This window comes from Zonotrichia albicollis, chromosome 2 (assembly GCF_047830755.1).
Source record: "Zonotrichia albicollis isolate bZonAlb1 chromosome 2, bZonAlb1.hap1, whole genome shotgun sequence".
Classification (NCBI taxonomy): domain Eukaryota; kingdom Metazoa; phylum Chordata; class Aves; order Passeriformes; family Passerellidae; genus Zonotrichia; species Zonotrichia albicollis.
Genome location: NC_133820.1, coordinates 89,780,601 through 89,797,100, shown reverse-complemented (window position 1 = coordinate 89,797,100; position 16,500 = coordinate 89,780,601). Strand labels below are relative to the sequence as shown.

The window sequence follows — 16,500 nt, the reverse complement described above, 5'->3', positions numbered from 1 at the left end:
GCTCATACTACAAATCACTGAAAAAAATTAAGCATGTAATAACAAAGGTAATTACTGTTCAGGATGTAAGGGACTGTCCATTATAGAGTAAAAGCTAAATGTTTACTGATCAAAGTGTCTCATATTAAATGACAGAAAAAGATACTGAGTTGTAAGTCCATAGGGGAAAAAAAAGATTATTTCTCTTAATGGAAAAAACTACTGAATAAAATAAATATCTAAATAAATCAGATCATTAATAGTCATATTCTTTTAATAGCTGATAACTGTCTCAAAATCAGTGCATTTTTATCATACATACAGAACAAAGTATAAGTAGAACTTACACAACAAAGAACAGAACTTTTTAAAAAGATTAAGTTTGAATCTTGTGATGAACACAAAGAACATTTTTAACTGACTGTATTCAGCCACAGGGGAGCAAAAAAGCCTTTAAAACATCCATTAAGATAACTCACCAAATCTGGGCTTGCCATTTGGAGTCTAAATCATACCAATCACATACAAGATCTGTTACATTTAAAAGCTTCATGCCAAAAAACCTGAAGTTTTATTGGGCCATCAGAATGCCAGATGAGCCTCCAAGGATGTGCATTCCTTCCTTACTGTTAAGAAAGCTGTAGGACTAATGGAAAAAGAGCATTACTCAAAACTTACATACTTGCACTTTCAATCTTTTGTTGAAGATATAAACAAACTGCTTACAAGTCCCAGGACTCCATGTCAGAAGAAGTTTTGGCTATAAGCTTACTGAAACTTAAAAAACATACACAGTGTGTCCTTCCACTACATTTACCTTATCAATGGAAACGATGAATTCTAGGGATATTAAGGATAAATATGATGGAATGCTGTCACAGATAGTAACTGCATTAAAAAAAGAGGAGTTGAGAAATTAAAACATGAACAAAATTCAAGAAGGAAAACAAGTTAATACTGAACAAATAATCAATATAGCCAAGTTTGGAGAAAACCAAATAATCCTTAACACCCCAAAAAAGTAGCATCACTAACATCCAACTTTCATTAGTGGAATTATTCAGATAGCAAACTCCTCTCCCTCTATTTATAGTTGAAAAGCCATAGATTCATTAATTTCAAGTGCTCAAATACATTTCCCTAATCAGCAATAGCAATAGCAACAGTATAGTTTGTTTTGGTTGGGGTTTTTTTAAAAAACTGTTATTAAAACTAACACAGGAGGAATTGTTCTTCCTGGTATGTCAACAGCAGCACACATGACATACAGAAATAGAATCTCAGAACCTCAGTTGACATCAGGTTTTTCTTTTACCCTGAAAGAAATTCAGTCTTATTAATGAATCTGAAAAAAATCCCACAAATCCTGCTAAAACACTAACAGTCTATGCATATGGGAATTTCGTGGATGGGGAAGAAGAGGAACTAAAGGGTGGACAACAGAAACTGGCACAAAGAAATGGGTTAGTATTTTTCCCTCTAACAGGAACTAATTGCATACTGGGTAAGGATAATCCCCCATGACATTCCATGTGTTCAAAGGTCAAGACTTTTGCTTTTCAACTGTCCCCATCACATGTTATTCCCTGAAGAAAACAGCCTGAAGCTGTCCCACAGCACAGACACTCTCAAACGGGAGGGTTAAGGATTCTAGCCCTGCACAGTGAAATACTGCACCAGGCACACTGCAGCCCTCAAGGAGGGCAGATGAGCACACAGCACAGTTAAACAAGAAGTACAAACAATAAACACAGAGCCAAGAGCTTCTAAAGGCTATTGCAAAGGCTATTCCAAAACAGCAGAGACATGCTACTAACACAGTCTCATTCACTGTATTTAAAGAACTCTTTTCACCTGTGTTGTTGTGTGACTTTAAATTAAAAGCAGAGCTCCTGTCTCTCGATGTCTGAAGAGCATCCATGGAATACGAGACTGGCACTGCTGGGAAAGCACACAGCCAAGTGGGACCCCTCTTGTCCCCATGATTAGCTACAGAGGAAACACTCCAGCCACTGCACCAGATATGAAAAATATTTGTTTCTCAAACACAAATATATATGTGTGTGTATATACACATATTTTTATTTATATTTATATATAAATAAGATACAGCCCTGAAAACAAGCACCTGGGCCGTTGCTATTGCTCCCCGTAGTCCTCTAGAGCACGAGCAATTTGATTAAACTTCCTCAACAGGAGAGCACTAAATAAACACTGTAAATTAAACAAAACTATGCTGATGATCTAGCTGCAATTACTTCCAATTGATTTGAGTCTTTATTGTTCCCTCAAGCTTTAAACTTTGTAGATAAAAAAAGGATCAGGCCTTAGTGGAGGAATACCAAAGAAGGAGTTATGAAACCTTCTTTAAACACATTCAAAAGCAACCAGACTAGCTTGTCCTCCTGACAAAATTGCAATTAAATTTAACCTGGAAGTTTAGTGAAAAAAATGAGGCTATTCCAGGGTTTTCCATAAACAAGCAAGTTAATGCTTAAAATAAACTCACTCATTGGTGAACATATATACATGCAAACCAGAAATTGCTGCAGCATATTTTATTTCCAGAAAGTTAGACACTGCCAAAAGACTTTAAGGGAACTTCTACCCAGCTGATTCAATACAATCCAGCTCTCAGGCATTTCAGACTCTTCTGAGTTGAACCAAACTGTCACCTGATTGCAACAGGACACATCTGCACACATATTAGGTCCTGAGATACCTATATATATAAGGTTGGTTTCATAATTAATTCTCAGATATTAATTTCATTACTAGACTCATTCTCCTTGTAAGAGCTGGAGCTATTATTCTGATTAATTTTCTCTTCCATGTCTCCAAATCCCATTTTCCTTGCCAAGATGGAACCATTCTCAGATCACCTTTTTTTCTGAAATTTTTTCTTCTCTAAGATTAGCCCAAAAACTGCCACAGATACAAAGGCTTTAAAACTTCTAGGCATATTCTACATTTTTCTGTAGACATTTTTTAGATGTACAGCTACCATTTTCCCTTCATGGCATACATCCAAGCATCAGTTCAAATTCTGGTGTGCTTTTAAGTGGAAAGAACTTTGTTCAGGTTAGAGGAGGCATTTTGTTTTGACAAAAGCAGGCAGAAAAGTACAATACAGACCCTTCCTCAGGATTTTTTAATTGAATTATGTTTACCCCAGAATTAAATTTTTTGAGCTTTCTTAACGGACAGACTTTATCTCACCCCACAGCTCTAAATATCCTCATATCACACTGATCATGCAGAAAATTCAAATACAAGGATGAAGAGGCATCCCTAGCTCTCTGTTATTTTCTTTACGTGACACAGGAAGGGAAAAAATTATATCCATCTATTGTGGTACATGCTCAAAAAGCTCACCAACTCTACTCCAGCTTTTAATAATTATTCTTTAATATATCATTCTTTCTCTTTGTATTGGCTGTTCTCATTATATCACCTATTTTCTGCTTTAAATATTTCAAATAATAACATAATGCATGTATGTTCAAACATTATTCTCACTTTTGAGGAAAAGAACTTTGAAATAAAATTTACTAGTTTTATGTACTGCCCGAAGAAATTCCAGTAACGGATTTAAGGGAGTCAAAGCAAGCCTAGCAAATACTCAGTTAAGAACAATAGTGTCTTCAGTTTTAATACTTTCAGATGTATGTCTGAATTTTCTTGAATATATAGACTGTTGGGTTGTTAGGTTTTTTTTAAAGCAGAGAAAATGAAAAGGTTACATATCCTGGTTCCAGAAAAAGAAAATTCTTCTGAGCTCCCTCTTTTCATCAGATGTAGAAAAACATACACACACCCCACTCCATCACAACAGTGATCTAGTATTTCAGTCATATACTTGCAGAATGCTGCTATTAGTCCCTAGCTTGCCTCCATCATGCACATTCTCTTCATTCAGGAAGACAGGAATGGCTTCCCTGTGTTGGGTTTTCTCAAGCTATTTGCTTGTCCATTGCTTCAAATGATCCTTGAAGCATTATTACAACTAGAAACTGCTCCAGCGATTCCTCTGGTGCCTCAGTGTGAGCACACTGCACACAAAATTAAGGTACAAATGCTTGAGTCCACGGCACTGCCCAGTGGATAATTTCTTGGTTCAGAATGTGTAATAGCCCTTGATTTGCATTTTAAAAGCTGGACAGCAGGAGTTAAAAATCATGCAGATATCTGTCTCCTGCATCGTCTCCTGCATCGTCACTTTGGTACTTCATTAGATAAAGTCACACAACTTCACAGCTCCAGGGAGCATTCCCAGATAACTGGGGGAAACTGTGCTTAGTTTCAATACAGGCAAGGTTTTTGATGAAGATGTCACTTTCTGAACAGGCTTTGTCAGTGCCAGTGCTTATTTCCTGCCCCTGAGAGCCAGCATGTAGAAGTGCTCACGCATGGTGACAGAGCCAACAACAACCACACAAGTGATGGTATGGTTTCCACACAAGTGATGCTCTGGTCTCCACACAAGTGATGCTCTGGTCTCCACACAAGTGCTGCTCTTCCCTCAGCCCCCGTGGGGTGAAAAGCCAGCATGGCTGGCTCCACCACACCCTCCCTGTCCTGCCAGATCCTCTCCTGACACTGTCCTATTTACTGATTTGCTAATTAGATGGCAGGAGGCCGCATCAGCTCCAGACAGGAGCTGTGTGGCCGCCCAGCCACACACATGCCCATGGCACAGGGACAGCTGACAGGCAGCACAGGTGACCTCCAGCAGCAGCTGCAGGGATCTGAGTCTCTCCTGTACCCACCACTCACTTTTTAATTAAGCTTCACTGCTTGCCTGGCATGGCTGAAGCTGCCTGCCGGTTTACTGAGGTACACACAGGGAACACTCAGAAACGAAGATGCAGCACTACCGTTCAAACCTTAATTGTAAGCAGTGTGAAAAAAAAATATTGAGATGGAAAAGCCTGCCCCCATAAAGTTACCACCACAAGCTTCTCCCCTCTCACAGGTCTGTTTAGAAATGCTTCTCTTAGAGGTTCACTTCCGACTCACATGTTTTAGGCAAATGGATCCTACATCCTTGGAATTGTACCATTCAGGACCTATCTCAGTATTCAAATATTACTATTAAAAGCAGAGCTGTGAGCAGCACTTAATTAGAATGCCTTTTAAAACATTTTTTGCATTCAAATGGTAGAGTCACTTGCTCTTCTCCCCACTGCAATACTATCACACCATCTGTTTTGATTTTCTTTTATTTATTTGCTATTGAGACATTTTGAAGGTATTTTCTGCTAGCTTCAAGTTTAATATTTATTAACTTCACATTGTAGATACACTTTCCTTTTTGCTCATTTTTTGGTTTTTTTTAATGGCTTCTAGTATTTTGTGATTTTTTTTAAAGACTTTTAGTATTTTCTCCTTCATAGTGCTGAAAATAATGATCAACATTTCAAAGGACACAGGAGGGGAAAATGGCACTCTGCACCAAAACATTAAACAATGTTATTTTCCATATTACACCAATCAATTCAGCCAAAATGGCTAATGAACAACACAGGCTACAATGGCATAACCACAGAGTTGATCTTCCCACATGCACTAATTGATGCCTCCGCTTAAAAAGCACTATTGAATGTTTAATGTGTTAAAGGCAAACACAATGGCTTTAGGTCTTACGAACACAGTGTAAAACAGATTTTCAGCAGGAATTCCCACCATGATAAAATAGGAGTTGAGGTCTTCAAATTGAAAAAATAATTAATTAATATTAGCTAAGGAGGCTAATCTCAGAGATTCACACAAAGTTTAATTTCTAAAATGCACAGGGACTATTTAGTTCAAAAACGCTTCATTTTCTAAAATGTACAGCAACTGAATGCCCCCTTTCCATTTCTCCCTTTAATATTTTCTGTATTTTTCAGAGCCTGATCACTAACCATTTCCTGGAAAATAGGAAACTCCTGAGGAAAAAAAAAAAGCAACATGATTTCTGTACATTCTTACTTTTACAAGAGCTTTACCTTCCTTTTTAGGCTGAATGTTTGAGAAAATAACCTCAGGCAGGACAAACTAAACAAATCTTACTTTTCCTTAATCTGGAAAAGACACTGCTATTGTACAGAGAACTAGCTGGTCAGAGACTCCTCAGCTGTAATCACTGTTACTACAATCATAAGACTGTAGAGAATTAACAAAATAAAACCAAATCAAATTAAGTTCACTTTGATGGTAAGCCACAAGCAACAGCCAAGTCCAGAATAATTGGAAATACAGGAGAGATGGACAGAAAAAAATACTTAATCCCCAAACAACATCCCATCCTCCCTTCCCATAATCATAGGAAGACAAGGGTGGCCAGGGAAATGCTCCAAGTCTGTCTGATACCTGCTGTGATCCCAGAGCCTCCAAATTATGAGAAACTCTCTTCCAACTGAACAGTGAAATCATCACATACTCTTTTCCTCTAAGAAATTCAAGATTTATGTTCACTTATTTATTAATGCAAGGGAAACTACCTCCCTTTTAAGTAGCATTAAAGTCTGCTTGAGATTTCTGTCTCTCTTTGTGCAATAATATGTTTTAAACCCAACTCAGAATGAAAAAAAGGCAACTATGGAAGACATATAATTGAATGGTATCCTATTTCATATAATTGAATGGTATCCTTCCCCTCCCCTGAACTTTCAAGCCAAAATCAATGCCACACAAACCTGCTGAACAGGAAGCCTAATTATTCTAACATGTGCAACCAAAGCGATAGGGAGTTTCTCAGTAAAGCTGATAAGGAGAGACATAAAAGACTAATGAGCAGCCTGCCAGTGCTCCACTGCTAGGCTAGCAAAGGTCCCTGCAGAACACCTTTAGTATTGTTCAGGGGAGAGACAGAGGCTGGGACACGTCCAAAAATAACACTCAGAGGTTGAAAGAGTGAACACATAACATCTGAAGTTCAGGTTCTTAATCTAGGCACAGAAATAAATTATTTGAAGAGTAACCAACAGAAAAATGCTCAATGTGGCATAGAAAGAGCCAGTTAAATGCACTCAGGTTACTGAGCAGACAAACCCTTCGTGCTGTCAGAGTACACTGACAAATGTTTTCTTGACCCATGTCTGTGGTGCAGGTGACTGAAAATAAAGGCCCTTGATTAAGGAGACACAGTCATCAGCATTATTAGTGACCAGCGATCAGACTACTGGGCCTGCAATAATCAAGCATGAAAGATGCACAGAGGCCAGTGGTGGCCAGCAGAAGCAGCACCCCAGAGCAGAAAAGGAAGCACCCAACAAGACCAACTCCCTCCTGTTACTGTTAGGGTTCTCAGTTTACCAGTGAGTCACCTTTTGACCGACAAAAATGTGTGTTCTTCCCCAGCAATGTTTTGTGGAAGACAACCCAGGTCCCCCAGGCAGCGATGCCATATTCCCTCTGTACACAGAGCACAGTGCCTCAGCTCAAACACAATTGTTTCAAACAAGGATGGCTTGATACTGGTCTATCTGCTCAGAAAGTCACAGCTTTTCCTCAGATAAAACTGGCCATGGGACACATCTCCTGCTGCTGAATTTCTCTAATATTTTGTGTATTATACACCTCAATACCTGGTGTTATAGAAATAGATGCTCTGGGGAGACCTATACCTAAGGGAGGAGGGGAACGTCCCCTTTGGTTGCACAACGTTTCACTTCTGTTACCCCTAACAAGGGAGGGAACTTGAAACAGCAATTTAGAGCCTTACAAGACAGCAGGATCACATGTCAAATGGGAGTGTAATAGCTTCTTAACATACTTCCATTATGCCAAATTCAGTCACCCTGCAAGGTCCAAACCATTAATTTCTCCCCACCCCAGGACTGCATATTTGGAAGGAAATGGGGATTGAAGTCATTGTTAACATTGCTACACGTTTGATAAATCTTGTGCCATGGGTCAGCAACCTCCAGTGCTGACATCAAAAACCCGATTTTAATGGCAAGCACCAGAGCAGAGCATAGGCACCAGTAAGGGAAGCAGCATCTCAGAGACACAGCCTCCCACGTTCCAGGGGCTATTATCACCACACCCAATTTAGAAGCTGAGAAAGAAAATGTCTGCAAACATCATCCCTGCCTTACACCAAAATATCACCCAACCCCCCAGTTTTCCTCATGCCTAGTAACAAACTGGTATTGTACAAAAATCTTCTGAAAGCCTCAATGTCTAGATTTCATGGCTCGATAAAGTTTTTTTCCTCTGTATTATACAGTGACACAAAACCAGATTTTGCTGTACAGACTTCAGTGTGTAACACTGAAGGGCACACTACAAAAATCAGCTCCCACATGAGATCAACAGAAAACAGAACTTTAGCACCTTCCTGAACTTCACCAACAAAGCTTCATTTTGTTTGAGTACCAGCTAACAGAGACACCATTCTTTTTTTCTTTAAGTCCTTTTTGACAACCAAGCATGAGGAACAATTTCCTCCATTTATATTTCCAGAATAAGGGAAAAGAAATGTAGTTGCAAAGGATCATCCCTGCTTCTCAAATCCCCCAAAAGGCATATCATATTTTCCTTTCTCATAACATTTAATCAAGTCTGCTTCATTCCAGACAAGGTCAGAAAGCTCATCATGCTGCAATTGATGACAAAGAAGATAGTGCCCACAACCCACAAAGACTGATCTAACTGTCTGATTTGCCTACATTTCTGCAGGCCAAATTTACTGACATTCTGCACAAATTCAAAGCTGACTTGAGCCTGATGACCTTTTATGCCTCTGTAATTAGTCTTCTGAGCCTTTACAACCAGAAAAACAAGCTGTTCCCTTATGCCTGAGTTCAGTGGTCCATCTGTAAACTACAAACTTCACCATCTACTCAGCCAGTCAAAAAAGTACACAAAGAAAAGGAAAAATATAAAGAAAGAAAATACACACATTGCAAGCTTTCAAAGTCAAGAAACTGAGTCTGGAAAGGGCCGTTTAAGATAAACATGCCAATTTCTAAAAGAAGAAACAGAAAAAGCAGAACTGGTTGGTGGACCCAAATTCAATAAACAGGATTTTTATCATGCTTTTCTAAAAAAGCCAATATAAAATAAGGGCACTGGCAAAGACAAGAACCATGAAAAAACAGTTGGGGGAATAAAATCAAACCAGAAACCAAACGAGTAAGTTTAGTCCTGAATGCTAACAGTGCAGCATGAAAAGCACAATGCTAATACATTGATTCAGCACTAGAATTTAACCAAGATAAATAACACAGAGGTTTAAGTGCTGAAAGCATCCACCAAGAGCTTCGTTTATGTATATAATCAGGGTTTGTAACCCAATCCTACAGTTACAAAAAATACTTCCTAAATATGAACGTAAGCTTGAAAAGATGAGTTGAGTCAATGCTCTGGAAGTTCTGGATCCAGATCCCCGCTGCAGTCAGCAAGATGCAGATCTGCTTTTCCCCAAATGGAACAGAGGAGAGGCCAAGGTCAGAGCACTGCCCTGCACTTCAAATTCCAGCCTCGGAAAGAGGGAAGGACAGCCACTAACAAGCAAGGAACAGCCAACATTGTTCGCTTTTACCTTGTAAAACCTGAGGGGACGAGCTCAGCTGGTGATGAACATTTGACTCTTTAGCCCTGGGGTTTCTCTGCCCAACAACCTACAGACACTATGGGTACCACAGGAGCACCTTCCCCAGCTCCACGCCCTAACACATCCTAGTTTGGGACTCTCCACAGCAGCCAGTCCCTTCAAGAAAAGCATGCCCAAGAGCAAGTAAAGACTTAATGTAAGGATATTTCAAACCAGAGAAGCATTTCTTTTGCATAGCTCCATCACGAAGCATACATTATCTAAAAAGCTGCCAGAACTGGCAGCCTCATATTCATCAATGTCAAAATTTTTTTATATATTTTCTTTTTAGAAGAGCCGCTAATTATCATCACACATTAATTTTTTAAGTGGAAGTTTGGATTTTTTACTAAGTTTAATTAATCTAAAAATCAGCAGGGAAAATTTACTGAGTAACTCTACAAATTCAGAATTCTCTATCTGAATTTTAATGCAGAAATACATCTCATAGGGCAAGTCTTTCTTTTTCCTGTTTCAAATCTTCACATTTAAGTGGCGATTCCCCTCAGGTCATTTATCTTCCACAATTTCATTTCAAAAGTTTGGTTACAAGTAGCATGCTTAAAGATATTGATTACAAAATGACTAATGAACTCTGTCAACCTGAGGGAAAAAAAAAAGGAAAAAATCCAATTTCAAGACCAACCATTAAATAAAAGTCAAACTTGGATACTGCATATTTAATCTCATACCAACTTCTGACTTTTTGAAGTTTTACGTTACTGTTGAATATTTTGTCTACTTTCCTAGTGTGTTTGGTTTGTTCAAAAAACAGAGAGCAGGAAAACAGTAATTTAATTGATTGTACAAGTTATTGCAAAAAAACAAGCAGAGAAATACAGATTTCTACTCCTCATGATGACAAACTCACCCTACTGCCAACTATGCCTTCCACAGGGATCCGCAGTTCTACATTTGAACTTAATTCCATAGGGACAGAAGAATTTGCACCATGTTTGGACCGATACAGCCACGTCTAAGATTTCAAAAATAGCCACCGTAATTCAATATATTACATATAACCCCTCATCTTTGTTATTTGCAGAGAAAAAGGGAGTCTGCCAAATCCCGGAGCAAAACCGTATCTAAGAGAATGAAGTTCTCAACTGGAAAGCACAAACATTTGGCGGAACTCCTGAGCCACAAGAGTTGTTACCCTTTGCTGGGCACTTCTGACACTGGAGAAGGCCAGGGCAAAAGGGGGAAAATGAGCAGCTCTCACCAAGAGCGCGGTGCTCGCTTCATGGGCACGGCAGGGTAAGCACACACAGCTCCCTCCTGTCCTGTCCTGTCCTGTGAGCCAGCCCCGAGCCCCCAGAGCCCGGCAGGTCGGACACGTGAGGCACAGCTAAGAGGATTTGGGACTTTCCTGGGAAGCAGGAGCATTTCTGAAAGGCTCAGATCCACCAATTAGCTAGATATCACAATTCTTGCATAAAGTAGAGGAAAGAGGTATCTTAATTCAAAGAGAACTTTTGGGGCTTTTGTTAAGTGACCTGCTCCAGAAATTTATTTTTCTTGGCTTGATTCCAGCATCAGCCGCTTGCGATGTGGAGCAGGAGTCAAGGTATCTGAGAGATATGAATAACAGAACAGCTGATCGATGCTGCTCTTTTAGAAAAATCACCTTTCCACTCTCGAGGGACAAATCTCTTTGAAGATAACCCAAGTAAGAAGGCTGTGACCGAAAAAGATACGGTACAGAGTAATTTCATGCCGGCAATCGAGCAAATCCGGCAACTTTAAATCAACTCGAAGGAGTTTACGTGTGCATTGAAAAGAGAGAAAGCAGCCGTATCACAGAAGCTGAGTAGGCCTACCGCACATGAGCTCCCGCTCTGGAAATAAGCTGCAGTTTACGCTAAACTTTGCCCAGCGGTTCCCGGCTCTCTGAGGCTGAGCATAACGAAAAGAAGGCAACGTTCGGTTTGGAACCGGCGAACTCGCCAGCCTGGACACGGGCAAGGTGATGGCAGAGGTGCGGAGTCCCCCAGGCTGCGCACCCCAGCGTGTGAGGGAGGGAGCGAGGGAGAACCGGGCGGCTGCAGCCGCTGCAGCCACTCAGGAAACCCGGGGTGGTGGGCCTGGCCAGGAGCGAGCGGGAGCCTGTCCTGTCCCGTCCCATCCCCGCTGGGCCGCCCCGAACCGAGGCGGGAGGGAGGCGCTGCCCTCGCACGCCCCCCGGAGCGGCACCTCCCCGCCGGCTGCCGGCCGGGCTAAACCCTTCCCCGGGCCGCCCCTACAACTCCGCCCGGCACCTCCAGGGCTCCCGCCCCGCCGCCGGCACCGGGGGCCGGGTCCCAGCCCGGGACGAAACAAAAGGCACAAGCTGCGCTGCTGCCCTCGCCGCCGCCCGGACTATGCCCGGCCGCGGTAGCCCAGGGACGCGGGGAAGGGCGAGCGGTCCGGGCGCCGCTCTGCGCGGAGCCTGCCCGCAGATTACCCGCGGTAATGGGATTACTCGGAGCCGATCGGGGTGTCCGCCGGGCTGTCACCGCCCGGGGAGGGGGCGGCGGTGCCGGGGGCGGCGCTCGGAGCTGCCGGCTGCCGCCCGCCCCGGCCGCCCCGCGGGCGGGTCCCGCTGCTCGCCCCGCAGCCCCGGCCGCGGTGCCCGGCGGGGCGGGCGCCACCCGCCGCCGCTCCCGCCCGGCCCCATTGTTTGCCGTGCCGCCCTTACCGTGCGCGGGGCTGGGGCGGCGCGGGCTCCCGCCGGCTCTCCTCGCTGCGGCTGGTGCAGGGGCAGTCGCGCTTGGCCGCCGGAGGTCCGAGCCATTAAAAGCTCCGCGGGGAGGAGGAGAAGAAGGCGGCGGCAGGAGCGGCGGAGGCAGGGAGAGGAGGACAGCGAGGGGCTCGCAGGAGCAGGGTCGCCATGTCCGGCTTGGCAGCGGGGGGAGCCCACCGGGCCGGCGCGGAGGAGAAGGGAGGCAGGCGGCGGCGGAGGAGCCGGTCTTGCTGCCGCCCGCGGACCGGGGGAGCGGGAACTGGACGCCGCTCGCCGCTGCTCTGCCGCGGCTGCACCTCCCTCCCCTAACCCTGCCCCCTCCCGGAGGGGGAGCCGCCGGCGGGAGGAGGTGGCCGAGAGCCCCCTCCAGCGTTCGCGGGCGGCGGCGGCCGCTCGGATCGGCGCTGCTGGCGGTGCGGGGTGCCCGCCCCGGCCGCTGTACCCGGGCAGCCCGAGCCGGTGAGAGGCGGAGACGCGGCGACCACCGCCCTGGGCCGCGGCCGAGCCGGGGGGCTCCAGATATCCCCATTCTGCTCTACCTCCGCCCCCCAGGCACCAGCAGGGACGAGCAGCGCCCAGGTGGCCGCCGTGCACGGGAAGGGTTAAACCTGGCTGCAGCCCCGGGGCAGGGAGAGCGGGAGGCCCCGGAGGTCCCTGTCCCTTCCTGTGGATTTTGGGGACCATCGAGCGTAGGTGGCCAGCGGGACACCCCGCAGGAGGGCCGTGCCCTGCCACCCTTCCTCGGAGAGGGAATTGCTGGCAGACAGGCGTGAGGCTGTGGAGGTAGGCGGGTCCTGCAGGAGGAACCAGGACAGTGCCTCAGGGGCTGTGTGTGCATTAGTGGTACCCCGGCTCCTCTGCTCTAGGAGCGAGGCTTCGGGAGCCAGCAGGGAACAGAGCCGTGCTTCATGTGCTGGGAGTTGTCCCTCCACACTCAGCCCTAAGCGCTTGTCTGAGGTGCCAGGGAAACCAAAGGACGGGGCGTCTGTGAACTGTATTCACATTTATAGGTACAGCTTTGTCATAAACTCTATTTTTGTCCTCGTTAGACAAACACAGATCTGTAAAGTTTAACCAGTAGCAGCAATCTGGGCTTCAGGTTCTGCCTCTCACCAGTTTTCAGCACATCAGAAGAAAGGAGCCGAGAGCAGGCAGAGGGCAGGGCTGGGTGCCGCCTCCTCAGAGGCTGCATTCCCTCAGAGGAGATCTGGAGTTCCAGCAAAAAGGCTGTCACACCTAGGGCCAGCAGAGTTGTCTGCATACAGCAGCTCTTAAATCGCCCCCTTGCATTTGCATGCCTGAAGGGTTACAGCATGCATCCCTTTGAGCCTTCTCCGGTCTCTCATCCCATGCTTTTCCCGGAAGAAGGCGGGGTGGTGCACACGAATGAGTGATGCAGGGAAGACCCTCCAGGTCTTTGAAGTTCTCTCAGTGACCCAGGAGTGAGCACTAAACTAGGATTTATTTGTCAAGTAAACCTTCTGAGCAACTAGCATTTAAAGGCTATTTGAGGAACCATGCTGCTATCTAGTTTTTAATCACAAAAGGGAAAATAACTTATATGCGTCTCTATATTCTTTTGTCCAAGCTTTGGCCTTACTTAATTCCAAAAGACAAATTCCTTTGCTGTCAATAGCATGGCTTCTCTGTGCACAAACCTCACTACAAATACCTCAGTGCATGTGCCATCGAACCTCCTGAGATCGAGAGATCTTAATTTCTACAGTCAACCCTGAAACCTTAATCAAAAATGCATCCATTACTGAGTTAAAAGCTGGAATTTGACAGGCTTTACCTGTCAATACCTGAAAAACAATGTTATTTCCCACAAAACTTCTTCCATGCAAAATGAACGGTCTGTAGAAGATCCAGAAGAAAGACATCTCATTCTGACAACGTAGAATGTAAATAGAATAGAAATAGAGTAAGAAGAGATAGTGTTTTCCTTGGAAGGGACCAATGAGGACCAGCTAATCCAAGTGCCTGGCCATAAGAACTATGATTAAAACCACTGACATAATAAAAATATTGCCTTTTCTCAAATACTTACTTTATCAGCAGCTTTAACTCTTATTCAAGAGTGGCAGCACTTAACATTTAGAATTTCCTGGTGCTTTTTATCTACACTTCCAGATCGCTAATGCCTCATTCGCACCTAACAAAAGAGTTGTTGTAATCTAATTCGAATGTATGATGTCATCTTCAATGCCTTCCAAGTTTGAGTGGCATTTCTCGGCACTGAACAAAAGTAACAGGTTGCCTTGCAGCTATTGACCGTTTCTTACCAAGCTCCAAAAATCAGCAGCGAAATACTGCCTTGAGTGGTGTACCTTAAAGCTGGTAAGGTGTTGGACATTCCTCCAGCAGCCATGGGCAAGTTTGCATGTGGTTATTTAGTTAACCATTCGATTCTTGCGTCTTCTGAAGGCTGTCAATGATAACTAGGGAGTTACACCTGAGAAGACAGCAATTTTTCCCTAAAACGTGTTTCTGTCTTGTAAATTGCAAGTGGCAGTATCTTGCACTCTTCTGATGTGATAGCTGAGAAAAGCACTCACTGCTGCTGTTAGTTTCCTGTAGCACAGTAGGTTACATTTCTTCCCTGTTGAACAAGATGTGGAATTTGTTGGTACATCAAATAAACAGAAGAATTTGAGAGAAAAGCCTTTTGTTTTTAAAAAGTCACTGAAATTAGAAAAATGGTTCTAATTAGTTCATGTTTCTGAAAGCAAACAAGACAAGCTTTGTCTACCTCCACTGAAAAGGAAGAGAAGAGCTGGAACTGGATTTCAGATTATTAGTTTCTGCTTTACCAGATAAAGGAGAACCCAAGGAAGAGCAAGGGAAGGAGAGAAGTGTGTTAAAAGGGTTCTGTCATCTTGAGAGACTGCATCTCTGCATCTTCTGCCTTTTCTTGTGAGGAAAGAAATTGCACCAGCTACAATGGAATACAAACGCAGATCTCTGGAAAGCCTTCACTTTTTCACAGCTCTCATATCCTGGGATGATGTGCAGTTATTTTTTCACCACTTTCTCCTGTATGTTGTGAGGCTCTACAAGGTATGTGTGTATGCCAGCAGTTAAGGCAGAGTACTTGCAATTTCTGTTTTCACCTCCCATGTAGGAATTTGTTTGCCTGTCTGTGTGCTTTTCTAACTAAATACTCAAACACTGAGTATTTGGATTAAATTCTTTGGTCTGGTTTACACTAAGGTCATACTGGATTCTTCAGTGGTCCTTCTGACCTTAAAATCTATGCCTCTTTTGTGAGCTGCTTTACAATATGTATTGAGTTCATGTTTTGCTGTTTCATTAAGGTGAGAAGCTAAGATGATGCCCAAAGTGAAATCCATCTATTTCAGAAGTCTAGTAATTCTTTTTCATAAAACATTCCACAGATATTTTCCCTGGAGCTTAAAATTTTGTTTCAAAGACGCTTTCAGCAAATACTTCCCTGCTAGATTTATCAGTGTGTTCTTGCATAAATGTGGTTTGGGACTCGGTCTTGCAAACCTATGGTGTTTGATTGGTCACTTTTAGGCTCTCATATGCCTTTATGCTAACTTGTGTAACTCATCAGTTTTTGCTAATTTCAGTGCAAGAATGTGACAGAGCTATCCATCTTCCACCATTATTTTTATTACACATTTCGTAGCATTTGGAATTCCCTCTACATTTCAAATTGTTTGCAATATATTCTTGTCCATGTCTTCTCAAAATATTTTTAGAGTCATCAGTTGTTAAGATTACCCCTGCCTATTCTGTTAAGATAACTGATGTTGAAGCAATGTGTCTTTCTTGCTTCTGCATTGGAAGGCAGTGTTCAGCTTACAGCAAGAGGCAGTGGTCTTTTAGTTTTCATGACAGTGTATAGTACTAGCAGTACTACTGTCTTAGCTTTTAAGAGAAAAAACCCAAGTATTTAGCCAGTTGGCAAAGGAGTGAATTTCTAGGCTCAAATTTCAGGATTTCCATGTGAAAGAAATACTCAGACATTGAAAAGGAACCATTCAGACACTTAGAGCCAGCTAATTAACAGATTTTGTTTACTGCCTGCTCAAGGGGTATAATATCATGAATTAGGAGAGAGCCTTTTAATGGTGCTTACAAGTTTCCCAAGTCCCTAAGAATTTATATAAAGAGAATTTTGCATGTCAAGTAGCTGTAACAAGCTCCTCTCCCCAGCCTCAGCACACCAACAACATTCCCTCGGTTG

General features: G+C 43.4%; 1 protein-coding gene across 1 annotated transcript in view; it reads right to left on the bottom strand.

Moving 5' to 3' along the window:
• FARP1 (FERM, ARH/RhoGEF and pleckstrin domain protein 1) overlaps positions 1-12,380 on the bottom strand; it is a 207,937-nt gene extending 195,557 nt beyond the window's left edge. Inside the window, exon 1 of the mRNA XM_005493217.4 lies at positions 12,240-12,380. The gene's annotated coding sequence lies outside the window, so the exon portion shown is untranslated. The remainder of the gene's footprint in view (positions 1-12,239) is intronic.
• Positions 12,381-16,500: the final 4,120 nt, after the last annotated feature.